Genomic DNA, 25,005 nt, shown 5'->3' with positions numbered 1-25,005 from the left:
TTTTTGCCCACAGAACTGCCGCTCACTGGACGCTTTTATGTTTTTGCACTATTCTCTGTAAACTCTAGAGACTGTTGTTAGTGAGAATCCCAGGAGCTCATTAGTTTCTGAGATTCTCAAAGCACCTGGACTGGCACCAACAATCATTCCACAGTCAAAGTCATTCGATCACATTACTTCCCCATGCTGATTGTTTGCTCTGAACAACAACTGGACCTCTTGACCATGCCTGCATGCTTTTATGCATTGAGTTGCTGCCACATGATTGGCTGATCAGATATTTGCTTCAACGAGCAGGTGTAAATTGGCCACTGAGTGTATTTCATCAAACTTTAACATGCAACAAGTTATTGCAGTAAGGTGGGTTACAAGCAGACGGTTTGAGTCAGTGAAGGGAAGGGAAGGGCAGGAGGCGAGACAGAATGAAGATGACTAGTGATGTCATTCAGGTTTTTTTGATACTATGCGATCTATTCAACCACTTCTTGCTCAGTGATTTCTTCGTGTGCCAAGGTTGCAAAATCAGATTATATAAGTGAAACTGTGTGCAGACCAGATATCTCCTTTCCTTTACTGTCAGCGCCTTGATGAGGAATTACACCAACACCATTGCTCTCGCTTCCCTTGGCCAAATTAACCGAAGCAAGACCCAATCAGTTCCCGAGAAAGAGGGCTGATTTTGCCCCTGAGGCACACCGCTGCAGAACACCTCATGTGTGAGCATTACAGAGCGGATATCCTGCCAGTGTTTGCTTACAGCTGACAATAAATTTATAATCCATGGTTAACAGCTTTGTATTTATTTTATTTAGAGATGCAGAGCGAACAGGCCTTCCGTGCCCAACGAGCCGCATTGCCCAGAAACCCAACTATTTAACCCTAACCTAATCACAATGAACTGTGGGAGGACCCCCGTTGCCTGTAAGGAGTTTGTACGTTCTCCCTGTGACCTTGTGGGTTTCTTCTGAGTGCTCCCTCAGAATGCTCTGGTTTCCTCCCACAGTCAAAAGACGTACCGGTTGGGAGATCAATTTGTCATTGTAAATTGCCCTGTGATTGAGCTAGGATTAAACTGGGGGGGAGGGTGACCGGACAGCACGGTTCGAAGGGCCTATTCTGCACTGTATCACATTAAATAAATAAATTAAAAGACTGGAACACCCAGAGGAAACCCACACATTCACGGGAAGGACATACAGACACCCTACAGAGGACGCTGGAATTGAACTCCTGTCAGAGTTGTCTTACATTTGAGAATACATTTATAATTCAGGACTAATGGCAGCCTTTATGCCATATAACTCTCTCTCTAAATAATCTGATGTAAAAATACATTTCTAAACGCTATGTAATTTCTGGAGTCACTCAAGATCCTCTTGTGTGGCATGCGTAATCTCAAACCCATGTTTATTTCCCACAGAAATAGAAGAAGGAATCCAGGGTTTATACGTGTTGGCTGGTTCAGTGGCTGCTAATCATTTACTGTGCAGCGTTACAGAGCTCCTTTAGAGTAAACAGATAATTAATAACTTTTATTTTACATAAAATAAGTAATTGAACTCTTAGCTGCGTTGCAATTAGAATTCTTATATCCCTGCCATCAAGGAAGTCTGCTTTAAGAGCAAGTTTTAGATTGACTTGAAAATCACATGGAGTCCGTTTTGGCCAACCTTCTCAGGGCAGCCATTTGCACTCTGAAGGGATGTAAAATATTTTCCCACAGTTGTTCAGTTCCATTTGTTTATCTAACGCCTGATGGGATGCAATGAACAAACTCCAGACCTTTGTTGAAACGATGCTGGATGAGAGAATGATTCCTCAGACACTATAAATAGCTAACCTCAAATCTAATTCAAATATAGTCCTGCCATTACTTTCTTTGATGCTGTCCAGCTCTGATGTCTTTGTATTCATTCCAACTTTTGACACAATATTTTCCTCAACTATTAATGCAGTAGCCATTAATTCTCAAATTATTGCAAAGGAAAACTAATTGTGATATTCAGCTGAATAAGACAGTTTATGTTAATTACACTGTTGAGTTTACGTTCACTGGTGATTTATAAGATGGCAACGTTACATTCCTTCAGTATTGTTTGTAAGAATGCTAATATTTACATTTTACAAATGATAATTGATCATTTATTTATTTGTTATATGAATAATATCATTTGTCAGCATTGTGACCCATAAGCCGCATGATGTTTTTGTCAAATATTGAACGTGAAGTCTATTCCCCACCATCACCACATATACGTTACCTAGCTTTACCTTATGTACATAGCATCAGTCTATATATAGCGGTTACTTGTACATTCTGATTTCTAAGATTATTTTTATATTTATTGCAGCAACACACACAAAATGCTGGAGGACTTTAGCCGGCCAGGCAGCATCTATGGAACGGAGTAAACAGTCGACACTTGGGCCAAGACCCTTCATCAGGACTGGTGGAATTTGATCCTGATGAAAGGCTTCAGCCCAAGATGTCAACTGCTTACTCGATGCTACCTGTCCTTCTGAGTTTCTCCAGCATCTTGTGTGCGTTGCTTTGGATTTCCAGCATCTGCAGATTTTCTGGTGTTTATATTTATTGTGTTCTTTGTGCTTATTGTGGAACAAACATTTTGATCTCTTTCACACTAGTGTACTGAAGAACGAGAATAAACAATCTTGACTCTTGAATGAGCTAAGATATGCCCTATGTAATGAATATAAAGAACCATTGTGGATTCATACTACTCAAACTAGGGGTGGCAAATCTATGACACCCAAGCCCAAGATGGTACACACAGAAATTTTGTTGGCATGCAGTGCCGCCTCTCAATTCTTTAAACCCCACCCATAATAAAAAGATACATAATGATTACCTATGAAGCAGCAAATGATTTTTTTACAACCCGAGATCAGTGAGATGCTTTCACACGAACCGTCTCACGCTGGCTGGCTTGCTGCCGGTTGTGAGAACCGGTGATGCTGGATGATACGTTTTGAAAACTTCACAGACCTGGTATACACATCAGTACTTGGACAGTAAAAAATTACAATAACAATCCTATTTAGAAATGAAGTTATTTTTCAATTGTCTTTAAAAAAAATTAATATTAATGATTTTTAACAAATTTTCTAAAATAATTTATTTTTATCTGTCTCTGTTATACCTTTATGAATAGATAAACAATGAATACTATGTTCTTTATTTACAAAGAATAGTAAGTAAGAAACAGGACTCATCTTTTTCCCTTAAAATGTTCGTGATTATTGTTACTACTTCATTAATCAATGATAATCTCAGCTAAAATTATCACGGCATATGAGAGAATTTTTTTGAAGATTATTGCCAATTTTGGCACATGCTCTCAAAAAGCTTTGCCATCTCTGGCTTCAACACTTCAGTAAGGTAAAGTAATTATCAAAACTAAACCAAAAAAGTGGTCTCAAACATTCACTAAGTTAGGACTTGGCCAAGACAGGCCTGAGGCGTCAGTTAGCACAGCCACAATACATCAGGAAATAAGAGGTAAATTTGTCTGAGAGGAATGCTGCTGTTGATATATACATGTTTTTTTTTAAATACCAAACGTGGAAACCCTATGGTATTTGCAGTGTGGGTGGGATGGCCAGTTGTCAACTGTACATTAGGAATCAAGTTTCGTAGTGACAAATGTAACTTGAATTTCTTTAGACACGGGTGGTACAGTAGTACAGCGGTTAGCGTAAAGCTAACACAGTGCCACTGCCCCAAGTTCATGTCTGTAAGGCGTTTGTGTGTTCTTTGAAAATAGCATGGTTTGCAGTAAGGAAAGGGTTCTATGTCTAACTCAATGGCTACCAGATAGAAGGCATATTGACAGAGATAATCCCTTTAGTTGTTGCAATGACAGATACCAACTTTGCTGTTAATTGTTCAGTTTCTTTCACGGCAACGGTACGAGCAGGTTGCACAGCAGACAATATTGAACAGTACAGCACAGTACAGGCCCCTGGGCCCATCGTGTTTGTCTGACATTTTAGCCTACTCCAAGATCGATCTAACTCTGCCCTCCCACGCAGCCCTGCATTTTTCTTTCATCCTCGTGCTTAACTCAGAGTCCCTAATGTATCTGCCTCTACCACCACCACGGCAATGCACTCCACACACCCAGCACTTTCTGGAAAAAAAAACCTACCTCCGCCTCAGACATCTGACCGATACTTTCTTCCAAACACCTTAAAGTTATGCCCCCTTGAATAAGCTATCAATGGAGCCGTGGGAAGATATTGAGGTGAAAGGGCCTGAAAGCATTGAGATTCAAGGTTCTGTGAGGGATTGACAGAATGAATGTTGAAAGTCTGTGTCTTTGGACTGGGAACCACAAATCCATGGGATGTAGTCACACGACAAAGGACGGGCCACTTTGGACTGGTTTGAAAAGAAATGACTTCACTCAGAGAGTTTGGAATTCTCTTTCCCAGTGGGCTGTGGATTCAGTCATTACAAGGAGGCTGAGATTGGTTGCTTTCTTGATACTGAGTGAATGTATCAAGGGATATTGGGATCAAGGAGAAAAAGTGGCTCGCTGAGGTTGAATGTAAGATAAGACTCAAGAATGCACAAATCCTGCATTATATCTTATGTAAATAACAGGATATAATGCATTGTGATATTGTTGAGTGTAATGACTCTTTCTTAAAATACTGTTTGCTGTTTCCATGGGTTTACGGCCCAGTCTCCGAGAGAACACTCATGTGATTCAGAAACTCTACAATTATTTTTATCGCACTAATCTGTAAACCAAACTTTGCACATGCTGTTCGACATCTCTGTAAGGCATTTCACAGTCATGAGGTTTAGTTAGCTCCTTGTTTTCATGTACAATTTACAAACCTCCAAGAGGCATTAAGCGACACTTGGAGAATCCCGTCATCATTGCCTGAGAAGTAGCTGAGGTGAATTAAACTTCTCATGAAAAAGTTTTGTGCGAATGAAGTCAATCAGTGAAATGATGCAAAGGAGACTCTTTCTTTCCCTTTCTACAGCCAACAGGGGAAGGTAGTGTGTAACTATCAGCTCTCTGTTTTTGCTATTGGTAATTGAGTTTCTTTAGACCAACCTAAGGCTTATTAATCGTGTTTAATGATATAAAGAGCTTATTCTGTATGAATATACACTCAGTGGCCACTTTATTAGGTACCCCTCATACCTAATGAAGTGGCCACTGTGTGCATGTTGGTTGTCTTCTGCTGCTGTAGCCCATCCACTTCAAGGTTTGATGTGTTGTGCATTCAGAGATGCTCTTCCACACCACTGTTGTAATACATAGTTACCTGAGTTACTGTCACCTTCCTGTCAGTTTGTACTAGTCTGACCTTTTTCCTCTGACCTCTATCATTATCTTAGTCGGAAAAGTCGACTGTGCTCCTTTCCATAGATACTACCTGGCCTGCTGAGTTCCTCCAGCATTTTGTGTGTGTTACTTGGATTTTCAGCAACTGCAGATTGTCTCTTGTCTATCATTAACAAGGTAATTTTACCCACAGAACAGCTGCTCACTGGATTTTCTTTTGTTTTTCGCACCAAACTCTGTAAACTTTTGGAGACACTGCTGTGCATGAAAATCCCAGGAGCTCGTCAGTTTCTGAGATACTCAATCCACCCTGTCTGACACCAACATCATTCCACGGTCAAAGTCACTGTCGGGAGGAGGAGAAGATGGCGGCGCAACGCAGCGCACGTGGCCTCTCCGGTGATGAATATCTGTAATCTGTCAAGTAGGATGCCATGCACAATTCTGATTTGATGGAGGCAGACGTGAGAGCACGCAGGTACATCTGGTGAAACTTCTGAAATGCCTGTGTATCCGAAATCTCCAGAGGGAAGGCCCCGAATCCTCGGCTTTGCCTGTTGCATGGCTGCCGAGGCTAGGGTCGAAGCGCTCGGCAGAGATGGTGCTCGGTGCTTGGTGTCGGAGGGCTGGTCGGAGGCTCGAAGTTTTCGGACGGACTCAGAGTTGGACTGTGGTTGGGTGCTTCCAGGGTGCTGCATCGGCAAGTTTGCAGTGCTGGAAGCTCATGGTAGGGAGAGTTTCTCCCTCCTACCGTCTGCGTGAGATGATGGGACTTTCGAGAGACCTTGAGACTCTTTTTTTACCATGTCCATGGTCTGCTCTTATCAAATTACGGTATTGCTTTGCACTGTTGTAACTATATGTTATAATTATATGGTTTTTGTCACTTTTAGTCTTGGTCTGTCTTGCGTTTCTGTGATATCATACCGGAGGAACATTGTATCATTTTTTAATGCATGCATTTCTAAATGACAATAAACAAGGACTGAGTGTCCTCATAATCTAATAATCTAATCATATTCCTTCCCCATTCTGATGTTTGGTCTGAACAACAACTGAACCTCTTGAACATATCTGCATGCTTTTGTACATTGAGTTTCTTCCACATGATTGGCTGATTAGACATTTGCATTATCGAGATAGATAGGTAGATACTTTATTGATCCCACAGGAAATTACAGTGCCATGGTACCAGTACACTGTGTACCTAATGTACAGGTGTACCTATTAAAGTGGCTACTCAGTGTACACATGCACTTTTAGTATCATGTAAATGGCTCCAGAACGGGAGCAGTGTGGACTGGAAATGGAAGGTGGAATACTGAAACTCGTTGAGTTTGTCTGGGAACATTGCATAAAAGGAAAGGTGTGGATTTTTTTTTATCAAAGTTCAAAGTAAATTTATTATTCAAGTGTGTATATTTCACCATATACCACCTTGAGATTCATTTCCCTGCAGACATTTACAGGAAAATAAAGAAATACAATAGAATTTATGAAAATCAAGGACTGGCAGACAGCCAATGTGCAAAGGAAGAGAAATCATGCAAATAATAAAAAACTTGATAAATAATATGGAGTGAGTCTATAGGTTCGGCCATTCGTCTATCCCTAAGGCCAGTGATGTGTGGGGATGGAACTGGACTCTCTCATGGTGGTGTCTGAAAGGAGGATGCTGTCCAAGTTGCATGCCATCTTGGACAATGTCTCCCATCCACTACATAATGTACTGGGTGGGCACAGGAGTACATTCAGCCAGAGACTCATTCCACCAAGATGCAGCACAGAGCGTCATAGGAAGTCATTCCTGCTTGTGGCCATCAAACTTTACAACTCCTCCCTTGGATGGTCAGACACCCTGAGCCAATAGGCTGGTCCTGACTTATTTCCTGGCATAATTTACATATTACTATTTAACTATTTATGGTTTTATTACTATTTATTAATTATGGTGCAACTGTAATGAAAACCAATTTCCCCCTGGATCAGTAAAGTATGACTAGGTTGTGGAGTCAGTTTAGCATCGAGGTGAGTGAAGTTACGTACGATGGTTCGGAAGCCTGATGGTTGGAGGGTAACGACTTCCTGAGCCTGATGGTAGTAGTGAGAAGAGAGCATTGCCTGGACGGTTGTCTTCCTTGATGATGGGTGCTGCTTTCTTACAGTAGCACTCCTGGTAAGTGTGGCCGAGTGGTCGGGAGGACTTTGCCTGTGACGGACTGGGTTGTATCCACCACTTTCTGTAGGCTACTCCGTTCCTGCTTATCTGACAAAAGGAGCCAGATGGTTGTAGGACAGGGTATATCAAGCCTTACACGGCCACAGAACATCAATAAGTTCAGCAAATTATTTCCAAAATGTGGTAATGATTACGGTGTAGGCTCAAATGGCAATTACATTTCCACACAACACAAGGTCGTAAAACAGCAATGAAATTAATGACTTTATGACCAATTCTTAATGTTAAAGATTTATGTATCCAGGCCATGAGGGAGACTTGCTGCCAACACGTCGGAAAAACAGCTTTTCCTGTACAAAGCAGCATCCCTACTGCACTATCCTTGTGTTGCCGCAGGTTTATGATAAACTTTCTGGGGTGAAAGTGTTTTTTTTTTACCCAGCCGTAACATGAGGAATTATAAATTGTTTTCTGCTCATTGTCAGTGACGTTACTTGAACTGATGCTCTCCTTCTTAAATCCATCAGCCCTGCTGGGGCATGGGCTGCCAACAGCAGTTTGCCAGGGTCCTCTGTCCTGGGCCAATAGAAGGTTGGTCATCCCTTTGTCTACTACTTTCACCTCACAACTTCATACGTCTTCTCGGTGAGGAACCATCCTTTCCTGGGATGAGGTCCTTGGAGCTTCTGTAGCTGTGGGTTTTTATGGGATGGGGTTGCTAGCTAGCCCCATGTCCAAGCCCTTCTCCTTCCGCAGCTGGGCTTGGGACTATCCATGGTGGAGTTTCAACTGATGATGATACATTTAAATTTGAAAGAAATGAAAATACTTAGTAACCACTCCAATGCTTCTCTAGGCCTGATAAATCCCCAATTTTTTACTTCTTCCCCCTCGGTTGCTAAGGCCCTAAGCTTTGAACTTGCCGTCAAATTCTTCTGCCAATCCACCTCTCTCCTTAAAGAAGTTTAACTGGAGGAACATCTGGAGAAACTTCTGAAATGCCCGCTTCGCTGCCGCTGCTACTGTGCGATTGAGAATCTCCAGAGGGGAAGGCCTCAAATCCTCAGCTTTGCCTATTGCCTGTTGCCGGGGCCGGGGTCGAAGCGCTCAGTAGAGATGGTGCTCGGTGCTAGGTGTCGGAGTGCTGGTCGGAGGCTCGAGGTCGGACGGACTCAAGAGTCAGCTGTGGTCGGGTGCTTCCAGGGTGCTGCATCGGCAAGTTTGCGGTGCTGGAGGTTCATGGCAGGAACAGTTTTTCTTCCTTCTACTGTCTGCGTGAGATGATGGGATTTTCGAGAGACTTTGAGACTTTTTTTTTACCGTGCCCATGGTCTGTTCTTTATCAAATTATGGTATTGCTTTGCACTGTTGTAACTATATGTTATAATTATGTGGTTTTTGTCAGTTTTTCAGTCTTGGCTTGTCTTGTGTTTCTGTGATATCATTCTGGAGGAACATTGCATCATTTCTTAATGCATGCATTACTAAATGACAATAAAAGAGGACTGCGTGTCCTCATAATCTAATCAAATCTAATCTGTCCCCTTGCTGATTAATGCCCATTTTGTTTGACTGCTCACCCATGACTTAACTTGTGATGTTTTTCAACATGAAAAACACTCTATTAAAGCAGGATGTCATTCTGAGTGCGAATAAATCTACAAATTCTCTGCAAATTGGCGATAGTTCACTTGGATGGTGAAGTAGGAAAGTCAAAGTAAAGTGTATGTCACCATATACTACCTTGAGATTAATTTTTACAGGCATTTACAGGAGAATAAAGGAATAAAAACTGACAACCAATGTGCAAAAGAAGACAAATTGTACAAACGAGAAAAAATAAGTAAATTATACTGGGAGAATGAGTTTCAGAGACCTTGAAAGTGAGTCTGTAGTTTGAGAAGTCAGTTCAGAGTTGAGGTGAGTGAAGTTATCCATGCTGGTCTGGGAGGCTGATGGCTGAGGGGTGATAACTGTTCCTGAACCTGGTGGTGCGAGAACCAAGACTCCTGTACCTCCTGCCTGATGGTAGTAGTGGGAAGAGCGAATATAGACAAGCTATCAGAGGGCAAGTCAATTTTCTAACGATCATGGTAACATTTCTTTTGGAGGAATATTGTAATAATTAAGGCAATATTATGTCCTGAAGCAGGCAGCCACTTTACTGAATTTGAGTTGACAATCTCTTGACCCCAATAATCTTGGAGATTTCCACATTAGTTTCAGGGCCAGTATATGAACACAGAAAATTTTACTCCAATTCATAAAATGGTCTTTGTGCGTTGCCAAATCACCTCATGGCACAACAGATTCCTATTTTCAAAAGCTGAAATGGAAAGTGTTTGATAGGATGATGTCCTGACATTGCAATCCATCCCATCATGACCTTGCTCGTTAGTGTCTAATTGAAATTATCTTTCTCTCCCACTTGGACACTTCATTTTACATACTACAATAGTTTAACCCTGTACATCTTCAGTGCACTGCTGTCATGAAATGGATGGTGGTTTGCAAGACACAAAATGGTTGTGTTCAACTTGAAATCTGATGGGGAGAAATTAAAGTCTGATGTAGCTGTATTTCAGTGGAGTAGGGGAAATTTAGTGGAGCAGTGGAGTAGGGTATGAGAGAGGAGTTGGCCAAAGTAAATTGGAAGGAGCTGCTGGCAGGGATGTCAGCAGAACAGCAATGGCGTGAGTTTCTGGGAAAAATGAGGAAGGTGCAGGACATGTGTATTCCAAAAATGAAGAAATACTCAAATGGCAAAATAGTACAACCGTGGCTGACGGGGGAAGTCAAAGCTGTTGTAGAAGCAAAAAAAAGGGCATACAACAAAGCAAAAATTAGTGGGAAGGCAGAGGATTGGGAAGTTTTTAAAAACCTACAGAGAGCAACTAAAAAAATCATTAGAAGGGACAAGATGAAATACGAAAGCAAGCTAGCAAATAATATCAAAATCGTTAGTAAAAGTTTTTCAAGTATGTTAAAAATAAAAGAGAAATGAGAGTGAATATAGGACCTGAGGCAGGAGAAATAATAACGAGGGACAAGGAGATGGCTGATGAACTAAATGAGTATTTTGCCTCAGTCTTCACTATGGAAGATATTAGCAGTATGCCTGATGTTGTAGTGTGTGAAGGAAGAGAAGTGGGTGCAGTTACTATTACAAGAGAGAAGGTGCTCAAAAAGCTGAAAGACCTAAAGGTACATAAGTCACCTGGACCAGATGAGCTGCACCCTAGCATTCTGAAAGAGGTAGCGTTAGATATTGTGGTGGCATTAGAAATTATCTTTCAAAAATCATTGGACTCTGGCATAGTGCCAGAGGACTGGAAAATTGCAAATGTTACTCCACTCTTTAAGAAAGGAGGAAGACAGCAGAAAGGAAATTATAGATCAGTTAGCCTGTCCTCAGTGGTTGGGAAGATGCTAGAGCCAATTGTTAAGGATGAGGTGTTGGAGTACTTGGTGACATAGGACAAGATAGTACAAAGTCAGCATGGTTTCCTTCAGGGAAAATCCTGCCTGACGAACCTGTTGGAATTTTTTGAGGAGATTACAAGTAGGATTGATAAAGGGGATGCAGTAGATGTTGTATATCTGGATTTTTAGAAGGCCTTTGTCAAGGTGCCACACATAAGGCTGCTTACCAAGTTAAGAGCCCATAGTATTACAGGAAAGTTACTAACATGGTTAGAGCATTGGTTGATTGGTAGGAGGCAGGAAATAGGAATAAAAGGATCCTTTTCTGGTTGGCTGCCAGTGACTAGCGGTGTTCTGCAGGGATTGGTGCTGGGACCACTTCTCTTTATGCTGTACATAAATGATTTAGATGATGGAATAGATGGCTTTGTTGCCAAGTTTGCAGATGATATGTAAATTGGTGGAGGGGCAGGTTGTGTTGAGGAAACAGGTAGGATGCAAAATGACTTAGACAGATTAGGAGAATGGGCAAGAAAGTGGCAAATGAAATATAATGTTGGAAAATGCATGGTCATGTACTTTAGTAGTAGAAATAAATGTGTGGACTATTTTCTAAATAGAGAGAAAATACAGGGATCTGAGGTGTAGAGGGACTTGGGAGTCCTTGTGCAGAACACCCTGAAAGTTAACTTGCAGACTGAGTCGGTAGTGAGGAAGGGAATTGCCATGATACCATTCATTTCAAGAGGTCTAGAATACAAGAGTAGGGATGTGATGGTGAGGCCTCACCTTGAGTATTGTGAACAGTTTTGTGCTCCTCATCTTAGAAAAGATGTGCTGGCATTGGAGAGGGTCCAGCAGTGATTCACAAGGATGATTCCAGGAATGAAAGGGTTATCATACGAGGAACGTTTGATGGCTCTGGGTCTGTACTCACTGGAATTCAGAAGGATGAGGGGGAATCTCATTGAAACCTTTTGAATGTTGAAAGGCCTAGACAGAGTAGATGTGGAAAGGATGTTTCCCATGGTGGGAGAGTTTAGGACAAGAGCGCACAGTCTCAGGATAGAGGGGTGCCCTTTCAAAACAGAAATGCAGAGAAAATTCTTTAGCCAAAGGATGGTGAATTTGTGGAATTTGTTGCCATGTGCAGCTGCGGAGGCCAGGTCATTGAGTGTATTTAAGGCAGAGATTGATAGGTTCTTGATTGGACATGACATCAAAGGTTACGGGGAGAAGGCCAGGAATTGCGGTTGAGGAGGAGATTAAAAAAAAGGATCAGCCATGATTGAATGGCGGAGCAGACTCAATGGGCCAGATGGCCTAATTCTGCTCCTATGTCTTATGGTCTTATGTACCTCAAAGGTTCCTTTAGCATCAAAACGTGTATGAGTATTTCTTCTCCAGACAACCATGAAACAAAGAAAATGATGTTAGTCGTTCAAACAAAAACATCACCCCCCCGCTAGAAAAAAAATTGCGCAAATGGCAAGAACATCAAACCCTAAGCAACCCCTCCGCACAAAAAAATTAATAAATTGCCCCAAACGGCAACAAGAAAGAACGTGTGAAAACATAGAATAGAAAAGACATAAAACAGAAAGAGCTCAGTCCAATCCACAAAGTGCTGGACTTCAGAAGCAACCTCTGACAGCACCGAGGGAGAGGGAGAGAGGGAAACCACTGGAACACAGAGGAAGAGTAGCAAGCGATAAGCCATCACACACAGACACCTTATCCAGCAGCAGCCAGAATAATAAACCAACCTGCCATTTATCCAGAAACTTCGCCCTCTTACTAGGTACTCCATATTGGTGGTTTTTTGCTTTTGCACCTTTCAGCCTTGGTGAGTCAGAACGTGAAGTGTGATTCCGTTAAACCTCAGATTCCATCACTTTGAGCAGTGGAGTGTTGCTTCAATGTGTATTAGTCAGCTATGATCAGGTGTTTCCTGTTTATGGGATCTTACTGTGTGCTCCATTTGGCTGCCAGGCAAAATCAGAATCTAAGGTCCAAAATGAACTTCATTGGCTGTAACACACACAAAATTCTGGAGAAACTCACCAGGTCAGGCAGCATCTATGGAGAGGAGTAAGCAAGGCTGAGAACCTTGATCAGGACCGGAACAGAAGGAGAAGAAGCCACAATAGGAAGGTGGGAGGAGAGGGGAAGGGGTGGAGTACAAGCTGGCAGAAGATAGGTGAGGGGGGAGGTGGTGGTGGGGAGGGACGAAGTGAGAAGCTGGGAGGTGATAGGTGGAAGGGATGAGGGGCTGGATAAGGAGGAATCTGGTTAGAGCGGAGAGTGGGCCATGGGAGAAAGGGAAGGAGGAGGGCCACCACAGGGAGGTGATGGGCAGGTGAGGAGAAGAGAAGGGGTAAGAATGGAGCCAGAATGGTTGATGGAAAAAGAGAGAAGGGAGAAATTACCAGAAGTTAGAGAAATCTATGCTTATCCCATCAGACTGGGGGCTACTCAGACAGAATATGAGAGTTGCTCCTTCAACCTGAGAGTGGCCTCATCGTGGCAGTAGGGGAGGCCATGGACATAAAACACTTTGAGATGTCTTGAGGTTGTGAAAAGGTCTGTATAAACTCCTGTGTGAATCTATGTGCAGTGCAAAGTTAGATCATTAAACTGACCTCCCCATTGAGCAAATACAGAGCTGAGTGAATGGAGAGTTTAAACCGTACTCCATTTAACTGTAAACAGCGGTGTTGACAGACACTATTAATCTCTCAGAACATTGTTTTACAAGCGCTAAGCTACAGACTGGCTCTTAGAGAGGAGCCGGGTGAAGGCATTCTGCTCCCTCGTGTAATAACAAGCTAGGGAAACATCCTACCCTCTTTTTAAAACCAACAGATATTTTAACATATGTTCTGGGATGAATGTAGTCCACTTGGCCACAAGAGTGGGATAAGGAGGGGAGGAGAGTAGGGAGCAGGTGGGAGGGTGCGGAGGGAACCAAGAGAGGCAAAAGGAGGAGTATTGGAGGCTGAGAAGTGAGTGAAATAAACGTGAACATGCTCAGTGCCTGAGCAGTCCTCAGAGTTGTAGAGAGCAGGTGCAGAAGCGACCGCTCTTCTGTACATGTGGTTGATACCCAAGGTTGATCAGAAGCCTGGAAGTCAATCCCAATGGCTGAAGCCTGGAGACTGCAGGCCCGGAGGCCATTTCTGGAGACTGCAGGCCCGGAGGCCATTCCTGGAGACCGCAGACCTGCAGACCATTCCTGGAGACTGCAGGCCCAGAGGCCATTCCTGGAGACCGCAGGCCTGCAGACCATTCCTGGAGACTGCAGGCCCGGAGGCCATTCCTGGAGACCGCAGACCTGCAGACCATTCCTGGAGACTGCAGGCCCGGAGGCCATTCCTGGAGACCGCAGGCCTGCAGACCATTCCTGGAGACTGCAGGCCCGGAGGCCATTCCTGGAGACCGCAGGCCCGCAGGCCATTCCTGGAGACTGCAGGCCCGGAGGCCATTCCTGGAGACCGCAGACCTGCAGACCATTCCTGGAGACTGCAGGCCCAGAGGCCATTCCTGGAGACCGCAGGCCTGCAGACCATTCCTGGAGACTGCAGGCCCGGAGGCCATTCCTGGAGACCGCAGGCCCGCAGGCCATTCCTGGAGACTGCAGGCCCGGAGGCCAATCCTGCAGTTGGATGACTGCCCATGAGCATGGGTGGGAGGGCATTAGGGTAGGAGGCAGCATGCGTGGCTACACTTGCAGGCTGCCCCCGGCACATTCTCAGTTGTTAACTGTATGTTTCTGCATACATGTGATGAATAAATCTGAATCCAGAAGTTATTCCAGCCATCAGGGTCCTTAGCCACATAGTTATGATGGACACAATGGAAGTGATCTCCTTGAAACGGAAAAGTTGTAGAACATTTCTACTAGAGAATAAAATGAACAAATAGGAAAATTTGAAAATATAGATGAGACAAATAAACTCTTCTCCGGCTTCCAGCTGGGTATAGGTATCGATTATAACCAATGTTTCGACGACAAACTCTGCCATCTTATTCGAGGATAACTAGATGGGAAGAGAAGTGGGCAGTGACTGGAAATTCTCTTTCTTGTTTTAATTGATAGTTTGTTTTGAAAGCCATTTTTTAGCTGTGTATTACTCCCAGTTGGTAAGGCAAGTACAGTGAAACATCACATGCTTTGTTTATCTGGCCCTTAGAATAAGACAGCGGAACTCTTGAAGGCTATACCTCGTTGATAACCAGGAAAACTCTCCTCCCTTGTTTATTGAAGGCAATGCTCAGATCTCGGAGGAAAAAGGTTGAACAACAGCCCAACAAAGCTGAGTACCATGGAACACAAATGAAATGGTTCTCAAGAAATAGAAGGGGTGAAGAAATGTAAATAGTTAAGGGAAGGGAACCTGAGGGGGAACTTCTTAGTGCAAGTGTGGAACGAGCTGCCTGTGGAAGCGGTGGGTTAACTGGAACATTTAAGAAAAGCTTGGATAGATTCATGGATGGGAGAGGTATGGAGGGCTGTGGTCGAAGTGTGGCTCAATGAGACTAAGCAGAATAGCAGTTTGGCATGTACTAGATAGGCTGAAGGGCCAGTTTCTGTGCTGAGGTGCTGTATGACTCCACGCTCACAATGGATCAGAAAGATCCTAATCCAGTTTGTTTTCTATTCCAACGATCCGCTTTACAGTTTTCTAATAAAAGTAATCAACATTGGAGTGTCATCCTCACTCTGGAGTACTCATTGCCAAGTAGCTGTGCTCCTAGAACTTTAATTATTTTTTTATTTAGAGATACAGCCCAGTAACAAGCCTTTCCAGCCCAACGATTCTGTACTGCCCAATTACACCCGTGTGACAAAATAACCTACTAACCCGTACTTCTTTGGACTGTGGGAGGGAACCAGAGCACCCGAAGATACCCATGTAATCACAGGGAGAATGTACAAACTCCTTACAGACAATGGCAGAAACTGAACCCGGCCACAGGCACTCTAATAGCTTTGTGCTAACCACTACGTAACCATGCCAACTCTTCTGGTGGTCACAATTTTATGAGGGAAATGGGCAATGCAGAAACAAATGCCTGTTTCGCCAACAAATATCAACACTGCAGGAAATCCATTCCCGCAAGCCTACAAACATGAGATCGACTTTAAATTATCTGCCAGTGGCCTCCCTTCACCCACGCCTTTAGCTCCGAGTCTACAATCATGCTGTCTAAGATTCAGTCTTTGGTGACCCTAAACTCCACTTCATCACCAAAATGAAACCATTCCTAAATTGACAGCAACACGCACACAATACTGGAACAACTCAGCAGGTCAGGTAGCTTCTACGGAGTGAGATTTCTAGCATCTGCAGAATCTCTTGTTTTTAACCAATACTGGCAGCCATGTTTTCAGCCGCCCAGATCCCAGGCTCTGAAATACACTCCCCTGAACCTCTGCATTTTTCCTTTCCTCTTGCTCTTTAAAATCTCTTTGACTGGGCCTTTATTCATCTCTATTGTTGTTTCTTTCTCTGGCTCAGCGTTGAGTTTTGCCTCCAGTTTACGTTCCTCGAAGGTACTTTGCAAATTCACATGCTGCTTCTTGTTGTCATCACGTATTTGACAGAGCAGATGGAAAGATATTACCAGAACAGTTAATTCTTGTCTCACACACACACACACACTCACACACAAGCAAATCCAAGAATTAAGTGCAGAAGAAACACTGGGTGGATAACGTACTTGATCCTATTAGTAGGTCAGGAGATTTTATGATTCAATTTTTTTCCGAAATCATAAAAGATGTTACCACATTTTGACATGTCAGTTTAAATATATACTGTAGGATTAGTGTGTGGGAAAATAATCACAATAGCATTGCCTTTTTTTTAGTTTGTTTTGTGACCTGGCCTTGTTTTATAAAAAACCTTTAGCCAATTAACTTCCTCCAATATAAGATTCCCTGCAGAATAGGCCATTGGCCCTTTATATTTCAGGCAAAATATTTCCATCCTGAAGCTATGGAAACTTGTCGACAGTGCCCACTTTCCATTCTGTACTCCTTAACCCTATAATCCCGATTGTCACTGAATTTTCTAAACATTTGATCAAAGAAGCAAATTGTAGACTTAAAGTAATTGTTCAATACAAAATTATTCAGATTAGAAGCAGACATCCCACCTCTCCCGGAAGTTCTGGGAGTCTCCCGTAGTTTAATAGTGGCTCCCTGATGCCCGCAAATTATATACAATATCACGGAAATCAATTTTTTTGAGAGCGAGTGAGAAAAAAGCAAGAGAGAGCGCGAAAGCGACCACGAGAGAGAGTGCACACGCAAGAGAGAGAGCGCGAGCGAGAGAGAAAGCAAGCGAGAGCGCTTGAGAGTGCGTGAGCGACCATGAGAGAGAGAGAGAGAGAGAGAGCGCGGGCGCGCCATGGCAGAGTGTTCCAAAAAAAATATAAACGTACGTCACCCCAGACTACCCTAAAGTGTACCCCTGCCTAATAGGGGTCAAAATAATGACAGTGTTGCTCACTGCACTGTTTGCAACAGTGACTTTTCTATTGCCCATGGTGGGTTAAGACTGTAAAAGACATGTTGAGGTGAGTTTAACAGGTGTTATTCGTTCATTAGCATAACTAACGTTATTTAAACTAGCTGGCTAGCTGCTAAGGAGCTACTCTATTGCAGACATCCCAGCCCTCCCGGAAGTCTCCGGCAAATTGATGGTGCTACCTCCCTGAAATGAGTTTTTGCAGGGTGGGATGTCTGTAGAAGTAAATTAAGAAATTTTTCCACCTAGAGGCTTGTAACTCACTACCTGAAGAGGCAGTGGAGGCAAAACATTTGATTCTATTTAAAAGGTCGAAGGTCAACTGGATGTCTGGAAGTCAAAACCTGACGGCTGATGACTGGAGGCCGGAGGCCTGTCCTGGAGTAGGAGATCTGTCCGTGTGCGTGGGTGGATAGCTGGGAGGGGGGAAAGGGCTTGTTTTGCTGTTGCTGTTTTGTTGCTTGTTGTGTTCAGTGTTGTTCTGCTGAGCATTGTGGGTGTGTTACGATCACAGCAAGCAAAGTGTGATTGTAATCGAAGAAACACAGCAGTGAACTTACACATACCAAGTTCCCATAAACACGTGAGGTGACATTGGCCGGAAGGTGATTATGATCTTTGACGCCAGGGAGAACATGGAAAGCATAACACAGGTACTTCAGCCCACAATGGTGTGCCGACCTTGTAACCTGCTCTAAGATCAATCTAACCTCTCACTCCCACATAGGTCTCCATTTTTCTTTTATCCATGTGCCTACCTAAGAATCCTTTAAATGTTCCAAATGTATCGCCTCTGCCCCCACCCCAGATGAGTTTTCCATGAATCCGCCACTCTCTGTGTAAAAATACCTACCTCAGACATTCCCTCTGTACTTTCCTCCAATCACCCTCAAATTATGACCTCTCATAATTTTGCACTGGATTGTCTGGTAACACTTGTGACCCTGCTGAAGGGTCTGGGCCCGAAACGTCAACTGTACTCTTTTCCTGCGGCCTGGCCTGCTGAGTTTCTCTAGCATTTTGTGTGTGTTAGCTAGGTTAGTAAGTTGTGGGCATGCTATATAGGCACCGGAAGCAGGGCGATACTTCTGGGCTGACCGCAGCGCATCCTTGGGCAGTGATAGTGTTGATGCAAAGTGATGCATTTCACTGCATTTGGGACAAATAATGTTAGTCCTGAATAAGGGTTTTGGCCCGAAAAGTCGCTGTTTATTTCTCTCCAGAAAGGCCGCCTGACCTGTTGAGGTTCTCTGGCATTTTGTGTGTGTTCAGTGACTTTTCGCAGGGTCGCTGGTGCAGTGATTTGATGAGATTGTGATTGTACACCTCGTGTATAGAGTGCCAGCTACAAAGTTGTAACAGGTAGTGCTAATAAGCTGAGTGCTTTGAGCTGACTAGAAGATGTCATCAGAGAAACCAACAAGTTCTCTTCAATGTAATTGTAATGTTAAACTAAGACTGGTAATATATTCTTCAATGTCCCAATGAATGCAAAGAAATATAGAAACACAGAAAACCTACAGCACAATACAGGCCCTTCGGCCCACAGAGTTGTGCCGAACATATCCCTACCTTAGAAATTACTAGGCTTACCTATAGCCCTCTATTTTACTAAGCTCCATGTGCCTATCTAAAAGTCTCTTAAAAGACCCTATCATATCCGCCTCCACCACCGTTGCCAGCAGCCCATTCCACACACTGACCACTCTCTGTACCTACTCCCAAGCCCCTTAAAACTGTGTCCTCTTGTGGCAACCATTTCAGCCCTGGGAAAAAGCCTCTGACTATCCACACGATCAATGCCTCTCATCATCTTATACACCTCTATCAGGTCACCTCTCATCCTCCGTCGCTCCAAGGAGAAAAGGCCGAGTTCACTCAACCTATTCTCATAAGGCATGCTCCCCAATCCAGGCAACATCCTTGTAAATGTCCTCTGCACCCTTTCTATGGCTTCCACATCCTTTCTGTTGTGAGGCGACCAGAACTGAACACAGTGCTCCAAGTGTGGTCTGACCAGGGTCCTATATAGCTGCAACATTACCTCTCGGCTCCTAAATTAATTTCACAATTGATGAAGGCCAATACACAGTACACCTTCTTAACCACAGAGTCAACCTGCGCAGCTGCTTTGAGTGTCCTATGGATTCGGACCCCAAGATCCCCCTGATCCTCCACACTGCCAAGAGTCTTACCATTAATACTATATTCTGCCATCATATTTGACCTACCAAAGTGAACCACTTCACACTTATCTGGGTTGAACTCCATCTGCCACATCTCAGCCCAGTTTTGCATCCTATTAATGTCCCATTGTAATCTCTGATAGCCCTTGACACGATCCACAACACCTCCAACCTTTGTGTCATCAGCAAATTTACTAACCCATCCCACCACTTCCTCATCCAGGTCATTTATAAAAATCACAAAGAGTAGGGGTCCCAGAACAGATCCCTGAGGCACACCACTGGTGACCGTCCTCCATGCTGAATATGACCTGTCTACAACCACACTCTGCCTTCTGTGGGCAAGTCAGTTCTGGATCCACAAAGCAATGTCCCCTTGGATCCCATGCCTCCTTACTTTCTCAATAAGCCTTGCATGGGGTATCTTGTCAAATGCCTTGCTGAAATCCATATACACTACATCTACTGCTCTACCTTCATCAATGTGTTTAGTCACATCCTCAAAAAATTCAATCAGGCTCGTGAGGCACAACCTGCCCTTGACAAAGCCATGCTGACTATTCCTAATCATATTATACCTCTCCAAATGTTCATAAATCCTGCCTCTCAGGATCTTCTCCATCAACTTACCAATCACTGAGGTAAGACTCACTGGTCTATAATTTATTGGGCTATCTCTACTCCCTTTCTTGAATAAAGGAACAACATCCGCAACCCTCTAATCCTCCGGAACCTCTCCCGACCCCATTGATGATGCAAAGATCATCGCCAGAGGCTCAGCAATCTCCTCCCTTGCCTCCCACAGCAGCCTGCGGTACATCTCATCCGGTCCCGGCGACTTATCCAACTTGATGCTTTCCAAAAGCTCCAGCACATCCTCTTTCTTCATATCTACATGCTCAAGCTTTTCAGTCTGCTGCAAGTCATCACTGCAATCACCATAGTCATAGTCATAGTCATACCTTATTGATCCCGGGGGAAATTGGTTTTCGTTACAGTTGCACCATAAATAATTAAATAGTAATAAAACCATAAATAATTAAATAGTAATATGTAAATTATGCCAGGAAATAACCTCTCCAAGGGAGGAGTTGTAAAGTTTGATGGCCACAGGCAGGAATGACTTCCTATGACGCACAGTGTTGCATCTCGGTGGAATGAGTCTCTGGCTGAATGTACTCCTGTGCCCAACCAGTACATTATGCGGTGGATGGGAGACATTGTCCAAGATGGCATGCAACTTGGACAGCATCTTCTTTTCAGACACCACCGTCAGAGAGTCCAATTCCATCCCCACAACATCACTGGCCTTACGAATGAGTTTGTTGATTCTGTTGGTGTCTGCCACCCTCAGCCTGCTGCCCCAGCACACAACAGCAAACGTGATCGCACTGGCCACCACAGACTCATAGAACATCCTCAGCGTCGTCCGGCAGATGTTAAAGGACCTCAGTCTCCTCAGGAAATAGAGATGGCTCTGACCCTTCTTGTAGACAGCCTCAGTGTCTACAAGATCCTCTTCCATAGAGAACACTGAAGTAAAGTATTCATTAGGTACCTCTGCTATCTCCTCCGGTTCCAGACACACTTTCCCACTGTCACACTTGATAGGCCCTATTCTTTCACGTCTTATCTGCTTGCTCTTCACATACTTGTAGAATGCTTTGGGGTTTTCCTTAATCCTGCCCGCCAAGGCCTTCTCATGACCCTTTCTGGCTCTCCTAATTTCCTTCTTAAGCTCCTTCCTATTAGCCTTTATATTTCACATTTGGAAAGCGGTGAAATGATCGGACAAAGTCAGCATGGATTTGTGAAAGGAAAATCATGTCTGACGAATCTCATAGAATTTTTTGAGGATGTAACTAGTAGAGTGGATAGGGGAGAACCAGTGGATGTGGTATATTTGGATTTTCAGAAGGCTTTTGACAAGGTCCCACACAGGAGATTAGTGTGTAAACTTAAAGCACACGGTATTGCAGGTAAGGTATTGGTGTGGGTGGAGAGTTGGTTAGCAGACAGGAAGCAAAGAGTGGGAATAAACGGGACCTTTTCAGAATGGCAGGCGGTGACTAGTGGGGTACCGCAAGGCTCAGTGCTGGGACCTCAGTTGTTTACAATATATATTAACGACTTGGATGAGGGAATTAAATGCAGCATCTCCAAGTTTGCGGATGACACGAAGCTGGGTGGCAGTGTTAGCTGTGAGGAGGATGCTAAGAGGATGCAGGGTGACTTGGATAGGTTGGGTGAGTGGGCAAATTCATGGCAGATGCAATTTAATGTGGATAAATGTGAAGTTATCCACTTTGGTGGCAAAAATAGGAAAACAGATTATTATCTGAATGGTGGCCGATTAGGAAAAGGGGAGGTGCAACGAGACCTGGTGTCATTATACACCAGTCATTGAAAGTGGGCATGCAGGTACAGCAGGTGGTGAAAAAGGCGAATGGTATGCTGGCATTTATAGCGAGAGGATTCGAGTACAGCAGCAGAGAGGTACTACTGCAGTTGTACAAGGCCTTGGTGAGACCACACCTGGAGTATTGTGTGCAGTTTTGGTCCCCTAATCTGAGGAAAGACATCCTTGCCATAGAGGGAGTACAAAGAAGGTTCACCAGATTGATTCCTGGGATGGCAGGACTTTCATATGAAGAAAGACTGGATGAACTGGGCTTGTACTCGTTGGAATTTAGAAGATTGAGGGGGGATCTGATTGAAACGTATAAGATCCTAAAGGGATTGGACAGGCTAGATGCAGGAAGATTGTTCCCGATGTTGGGGAAGTCCAGAACGAGGGGCCACAGTTTGAGGATAAAGGGGAAGCCTTTTAGGACCGAGATTAGGGAAAACTTCTTCACACAGAGAGTGGTGAATCTGTGGAATTCTCTGCCACAGGAAACAGTTCAGGCCAGTTCATTGGCTATATTTAAGAGGGAGTTAGATATGGCCCTTGTGGCTACGGGGGTCAGGGGGTATGGAGGGAAGGCTGGGGCGGGGTTCTGAGTTGGATGATCAGCCATGATCATAATAAATGGCGGTGCAGGCTCGAAGGGCCAAATGGCCTACTCCTGCACCTATTTTCTATGTTTCTATGTTTCTATAATCTTCTAGATCTCTAACATTACCTAGCTCTCTGAACCTTTAGTAAGCTGTTCTTTTCTTCTCTTAGGGGCAGAATTGTAGCTGTAAAAAAACCTAGGAATGATGAGGCTGGTCCAATTGGCTTCAGTGAGGAATGGGATGGATTGGGAGTGGGGCCAGTGGGATTCCTGTGACCAGTGCATCTTCAGTTGCCTGGTGAAGAGTCTGGGTCCAAAATGTCGACTGTTACTCTTTTCCACAGATGCAGCCTGGCCTGCTGAGTTCCTCCAGCAGTTTGTGTCTGTTACAACTGCTTAGGGCAGTTTTGGAGTTCACTGTGGTGCCTTCTGTGTTTGACAGTGAAACTAACAGTTGTGGCCAAGGGAGTTAGTTTTAAGGAGCTTTATAAACAAAGAAAGGAAGATAGAGAAGCTGAAGGGTTTAGATACAAAATTGCACGTTTAAGATTGAAGTTCAATTTCACCCCGAAACTTCTTTTCCTCCCATAAATGCTGCTTGGCCTGCTGAGTTCCTCCAGCCGATTGTGTGATGCTTCAGTTTCCAACATTGGCAGTCTCATGTGTCTCCAGTGCCTTTGTGGTTATAACTGCTTTATATTCCAGATTATTTAAACAGAGTTTAAATTTTTCAGGTACCATGTTGGGGGAATTTAAACTCATATTTCTGTATTTTAGAAAACATCAGTAACAGTGACTGTGAAACTATTGGACCAGGGGCGTGGGCGAGGTGGGAGCAGCCTTCAAGTCAAAGCTCCTTCAATTAATCTTACATTATTCGGTGTATGGACATATGCAAGTAGATCAGAATGAGAATCAGAATCAGGTTTATTGGCACTGACATAGGTCATGAAATTTGTTGTTTTGCGGCAGCAGAGCAGAGCAATACATGAAAAATCGATAAATTACAATAAGAGATATATATAAATAAAATTGAGATAAATATGTAGTTCAAAAAGAGAGCAAAAATAATGAGGTAGTGTTCATGAGTTGATTCATTGTTCATTCAGAAATCTGACGGCGGAGGGGAAGAAGCTGTTCCTGAAATGTTGAGTGTGGGTCTTCAGGCTCCCGTGCCTCCTCCCTGATGGTAGCAGTGAGAGGAGGGCATGTCCCGGGTGATGGGGGGGGGGGGGTCACATTTTTTGAGGCGTTGCCTTTTGAAGATGTCCTCGATGCAGGGGAGGCTAGTTCCTCTGACGGGGCTGGCGGAGTTTGCAGCCCTCTGCAGCTTTTTCCGATCCTGTGTAGCAGCCCCTCCATACCAGACGGTGATGCAACCAGTCAGAATGTTCTCCATGGTACGTGTGTGCATGTATAAAACGCACCTTAAAATGTGATTAAATGCAAAACTCTGCATATCTCCCCATACTGGGTTGTCAGTAAAACTGTGTGGTTCACCAAAAACATTTAAAGAAGGAAGTCTGGTTTTCATATGTGATAATGTTCTAACTACAAGTTTCTTGGAACTGCCGGAAATCCCTATAACCCTAGAATGAAACTTTGCAGGTACTTTGAAAGCATTTTATTGGTTGTAAATTGCTGTGTGACATCCTTAGGTTGTCAAAGGTCCTGCCAGTCTTCCTTTTCACATAGTAAATGAAGACACAGTTAAGTTCAATGCTCCATGCAGTGTGGGTTGTGGGTGAACCGTGGGAATGGATGAGGAACTAGTGGAAAAGGCAAGAAACAGCAGAATTCACGATGCGGTACTGTTACACTGAGAGGAAGTTCTGGATATTGCCACACCTCCCATAGGACTATCTGAAGGCCAGTGCTGTCTTCAATTTCATGAATGTCTGGGATCTTGAACTTGTTGGTTAAATTTAGAAATGATATCAGTCTTGAAGTGTAAGCCAATTTTGATGTAGCAATGTGAAAATGCAAAGAGATTTGTGCAGAGTAATTTCAAGAACAGAAGAGTGAAAAGGTAAATTATGAAGTTAAAATTCTGCTATCACATGACTAGTGTTGAGAAAACTAAGGATGAAGTTACAGGGATCAATAGATCTTAGTGGACTTCACAGATGTTTTGAAGAACTGTAGTCAGCTCAATACACGGAACTGCTATTCAAAGTGTTCTTAATGCAATCAAATGTTTCGTGATCGAGTTGAAAAACACCATCAGCCCATCCGTTTCTGATCACAGAGGCCAGTGAGGATTCAGTGCTTTGCCCAGTATGGGTAGAGGCCACACGGATGTTATATATAAACCATGTGAATTGGGTGCCAGAATAGACCACTTGGCCTCTCAAG

This window comes from Mobula birostris, chromosome 32 (genome assembly GCF_030028105.1).
Source record: "Mobula birostris isolate sMobBir1 chromosome 32, sMobBir1.hap1, whole genome shotgun sequence".
Taxonomy (NCBI): Eukaryota; Metazoa; Chordata; class Chondrichthyes; order Myliobatiformes; family Myliobatidae; genus Mobula; species Mobula birostris.
This window is presented reverse-complemented; position numbering follows the sequence as displayed.